This window comes from Oncorhynchus mykiss, chromosome 2, assembly GCF_013265735.2.
Source record: "Oncorhynchus mykiss isolate Arlee chromosome 2, USDA_OmykA_1.1, whole genome shotgun sequence".
NCBI lineage: Eukaryota > Metazoa > Chordata > Actinopteri > Salmoniformes > Salmonidae > Oncorhynchus > Oncorhynchus mykiss.
Window position 1 is genome coordinate 1,312,501 of NC_048566.1, and position 5,000 is coordinate 1,317,500.

The window sequence follows — 5,000 nt, forward strand, 5'->3', positions numbered from 1 at the left end:
CACTAGCTAACAGGACACCACTAGCTAACAGGGCACCACTGACCTGTTAACTAGTGGTGCCTTGGTAGCTAGTGGTGTCCTGTTAGCTAGTGGTGCCTTGGTAGCTAGTGGTGTCCTGTTAGCTAGTGGTGTCCTGTTAGCTAGCTGGAATGCGGTTTTAACCAATCAGCGTCCAGGATTAGACCCCGTCCGTTGTATAACTAGTGTTGTATACGCTGGGCTGCGTGGACACCTGACCTCATTGTTGTCAGTGCTGTTTAGTTGGTTTTAAAGGGACCACAGATTGGTCAGGCTTAATGTGACATGGCCTTCTGGGAGGGAGGTCGGGTGGGAAGGAGGGAGGGAGGGATGTGAATATGAACCCATGTTGACAGTAACCTCTCCCGGCCTTTACTCTGAGTGGAGAGAGAGAGATTTAGAGAGGGAGATATGTGAGAGAGGGCTCTGAGAGAGAGAGAGAGAGAGAGATATGAGAGAGGGCTCTGAGAGAGAGAGAGAGAGAGAGAGAGATCTGAGAGGGAGGGAGAAGATAGAGAAAGAGCAACATATATATTCTGAGAGAAGAGAGAGAGAGAGAAGAGAGAGAAGAGAGAGAGAGCTCCCAAAAATCTATTTATGAAGGAGATGAGGAGAAGAGAGCAGGGGCCAAGGATCCTCCAAGTGGCTGCTGGGTATTTGTTTATTTGACCATATTAGTCTTGACTTAGTCAGCTACACTCTTAGAAAAAAAGTTGCTAAAACTAAAAGTTTTTGGGGGGGCTGTCCCCATAGGAGAACCCTTTGAAGAACCCTTTTGGTTCCAGAGAGTTTTCTACCTGGAACCAAAAGGGTTCTACCTGGAATCAAAAAGTGTTCTACCTGGAACCAAAAAGGATTCTACCTGGAACCAAAAAGGGTTCTACCTGGAATCAAAAAGTGTTCTACCTGGAACCAAAAAGTGTTCTACCTGGAACCAAAAAGGGTTCTACCTGGAACCAAAAAGGGTTCTACCTGGAACCAAAAAGGGTTCTACCTGGAACCAAAAAGGGTTCTCTTATGGGGACAGCCGAAGAATCCTTTTGGAACCCTTTTTTTCTACGAGTGCAAAGGTCATCCCCTCATGACTCGTCTCACCGAGCCCTCACGCCTGGACAGGGTTTTAAAGGTGAGTCAGAGAGGGGAGGGAGAGACAGATATCAACCCCCGCCGTCTCCTCCTCCTAAAATATTGATGGATAGCGGTGTGTCACCTCATTGAGCCCTTACGCCTGGACAGAGGTTTTTAGGGAGAGAGATCCAGAGAGGGGAGTCGAAGAGGGAGATATCTTTCTGGATGGGAAAGAGATCAGTGGAGGGGGAGAGTTAGAGGTGGAGACAGGGCAAGACAGTATGAGGGGAGAGTTAGAGGGGTCGATGGTGGAATCAGAGGGACAGAAATATATTTTAGTAGATGAAGGGGAGCTTTTAGGTGACAGTCAGGGGGAAGGTGACTCCTCTCCTCTCCAGCCTGGTGTCCCTGTCAGTTTAGGTGACAGTCAGGGGGAATGTGACTCCTCTCCAGCCTGGTGTCCCTGTCAGTGTAGGTGACAGTCAGGGGGAATGTGACTCCTCTCCAGCCTGGTGTCCCTGTCAGTGTAGGTGACAGTCAGGGGGAATGTGACTCCTCTCCAGCCTGGTGTCGCTGTCAGTGTAGGTGACAGTCAGGGAGAATGTGACTCCTCTCCAGCCTGGTGTCCCTGTCAGTGTAGGTGACAGTCAGGGGGAATGTGAGTCCTCTCCTCTCCAGCCTGGTGTCCCTGTCAGTTTATAGGTGACAGTCAGGGGGAATGTGACTATTCCCCTAACCCCTGCTGTGAGTCTCTGTGATGTGGTATATTCACTATCTGCCTGGTAGTTAACCCACTGTTCTGCTGAACAAGGCAGTTAACCCACTGTTCCCCTGAACAAGGCAGTTAACCCACTGTTCCCCTGAACAAGGCAGTTAACCCACTGTTCCCCAGTAGACCGTCATTGAAAATAAGAATTTGTTCTTAACTGACTTGCCTGGTTAAATAAAAACATGCCTCCTGATGCAGTTGGTTGATGTTGTATATTTTGAGGCTCAAACAGGATGTTTTGGTTTCTGGGAGGAAACATGACAGGGAAGGACATTCTTCACCTCCATTGTTTTATTCACTTCCACATCTGTCCATGTCTCTGTGAGGAGTGTTTAATTTACCTCCATTTACCTCCATGTCTCTGTGAGGAGTGTTTAATTTACCTCCATTTACCTCCATGTCTCTGTGAGGAGTGTTTAATTTACCTCCATGTCTCTGTGAGGAGTGTTTAATTTACCTCCATTTACCTCCATGTCTCTGTGAGGAGTGTTTAATTTATCTCCATGTCTCTGTGAGGAGTGTTTAATTTACCTCCATTTACCTCCATGTCTCTGTGAGGAGTGTTTAATTTACCTCCATTTACCTCCATGTCTCTGTGAGGAGTGTTTAATTTACCTCCATTTACCTCCATGTCTCTGTGAGGAGTGTTTAATTTACCTCCATTTACCTCCATGTCTCTGTGAGGAGTGTTTAATTTACCTCCATTTACCTCCATGTCTCTGTGAGGAGTGTTTAATTTATCTCCATGTCTCTGTGAGGAGTGTTTAATTTACCTCCATTTACCTCCATGTCTCTGTGAGGAGTGTTTAATTTACCTCCATTTACCTCCATGTCTCTGTGAGGAGTGTTTAATTTACCTCCATTTACCTCCATGTCTCTGTGAGGAGTGTTTAATTTACCTCCATTTACCTCCATGTCTCTGTGAGGAGTGTTTAATTTACCTCCATTTACCTCCATGTCTCTGTGAGGAGTGTTTAATTTACCTCCATGTCTCTGTGAGGAGTGTTTTATTTACCTCCATTTACCTCCATGTCTCTGTGAGGAGTGTTTAATTTATCTCCATTTACCTCCATGTCTCTGTGAGGAGTGTTTAATTTACCTCCATTTACCTCCATGTCTCTGTGAGGAGTGTTTAATTTACCTCCATTTACCTCCATGTCTCTGTGAGGAGTGTTTAATTTACCTCCATTTACCTCCATGTCTCTGTGAGGAGTGTTTAATTTACCTCCATTTACCTCCATGTCTCTGTGAGGAGTGTTTAATTTACCTCCATTTACCTCCATGTCTCTGTGAGGAGTGTTTAATTTACCTCCATTTACCTCCATGTCTCTGTGAGGAGTGTTTAATTTACCTCCATTTACCTCCATGTCTCTGTGAGGAGTGTTTAATTTACCTCCATGTCTCTGTGAGGAGTGTTTAATTTACCTCCATTTACCTCCATGTCTCTGTGAGGAGTGTTTATTTACCTCCATTTACCTCCATGTCTCTGTGAGGAGTGTTTAATTTACCTCCATTTACCTCCATGTCTCTGTGAGGAGTGTTTAATTTACCTCCATTTACCTCCATGTCTCTGTGAGGAGTGTTTAATTTACCTCCATGTCTCTATGAGAAGTGTTTTTTATTTTACCTCCATTTACCTCCATGTCTCTGTGAGGAGTGTTTAATTTACCTCCATTTACCTCCATGTCTCTGTGAGGAGTGTTTAATTTACCTCCATTTACCTCCATGTCTCTGTGAGGAGTGTTTAATTTATCTCCATTTACCTCCATGTCTCTGTGAGGAGTGTTTTATTCACTTCCACATCTGTCCATGTCTCTGTGAGGAGTGTTTAATTTACCTCCATTTACCTCCATGTCTCTGTGAGGAGTGTTTAATTTACCTCCATTTACCTCCATGTCTCTGTGAGGAGTGTTTAATTTATCTCCATTTACCTCCATGTCTCTGTGAGGAGTGTTTTATTCACTTCCACATCTGTCCATGTCTCTGTGAGGAGTGTTTAATTTATCTCCATTTACCTCCATGTCTCTGTGAGGAGTGTTTAATTTACCTCCATTTATATCCATGTCTCTGTGAGGAGTGGCTTTGGAAAGGAAAGACCAGACAGTACTAACTTCCCCTCTAACTGACTGCCTGACAGACAGTACTAACATCCCCTCTACTAGACTGTCTCTGACAGACAGTACTAACATCCCCTCTACCTGACTGTCTCTGACAGACATTGCTAGCTTCCCCTCTACCTGACTGTCTCTGACAGACAGTACTAAAATCCCCTCTACCTGACTGTCTCTGACAGACAGTACCAACTTCCCCTCTACCAGACTGTCTCTGACAGACAGACAGTACTAGCTTCCTCTCTACCTGGCTGTCTCTGACAGACAGTACCAACTTCCCCTCTACCAGACTGTCTCTGACAGTCAGACAGTACTAACATCCCCTCTACCAGACTGTCTCTGACAGACAGACAGTTCTAGCTTCCTCTCTACCAGACTGTCTCTGATAGACAGACAGTACTAGCTTCCCCTCTACCTGACTGTCTCTGACAGACCCCTCTACCTGACTGTCTCTGACAGACAGTACTAACTTCCCCTCTACCAGACTGTCTCTGACAGACAGACAGTACTAACTTCCCCTCTACCTGACTGTCTCTGACAGATAGTACTAGCTTCCTCTCTACCTGGCTGTCTCTGACAGACCCCTCTACTTGACTGTCTCTGACAGACAGTACTAACATCCTCTCTACCTGACTGTCTCTGACAGACAGTACTAGCTTCCTCTCTACCTGGCTGTCTCTGACAGACAGTACTAACTTCCCCTCTACCAGACTGTCTCTGACAGACAGACAGTACTAGCTTCCTCTCTACCTGACTGTCTCTGGCAGACAGACAGTACTAACTTCCCCTCTACCTGACTGTCTCTGACAGACAGACAGTTCTAGCTTCCCCTCTACCTGACTGCCACATCCAGCTGTCAAGCTGACAAACTCATTCCTTAAGTTACCAGTCCCAATCCCAGACCCCACCACCAGCCTCCTCTCAGCCTGGCTCATATGTGATTAGTTAACAGGCTCTGTGTCATGTCTCCTTCAGCCCACTCCCTTCCCCTGTTGGAGTCATTATGAATGAACCAGGACTAGAGGCCCCCTCAG

At 46.0% G+C, this 5,000-nt stretch overlaps 1 protein-coding gene and 1 long non-coding RNA gene across 3 annotated transcripts in view; one reads left to right on the forward strand and one right to left on the reverse strand.

The window, feature by feature from the left end:
• The window catches only part of tgfbr2b (transforming growth factor beta receptor 2b), an 81,735-nt gene that overhangs the window by 3,299 nt on the left and 73,436 nt on the right, over window positions 1-5,000 (forward strand). The window lies entirely within an intron of this gene.
• Window positions 3,164-3,745, reverse strand: LOC118937319. 2 transcript variants are annotated; one of them, XR_005034578.1, is made up of 3 exons: window positions 3,693-3,745; window positions 3,322-3,447; window positions 3,164-3,248 (listed from the first exon to the last, which is right to left on the reverse strand). It is a non-coding gene; the product is annotated as an uncharacterized LOC118937319 (long non-coding RNA). The 2 variants fall into 2 exon arrangements; XR_005034579.1 differs by lacking the exon at window positions 3,693-3,745 and adding an exon at window positions 3,493-3,580.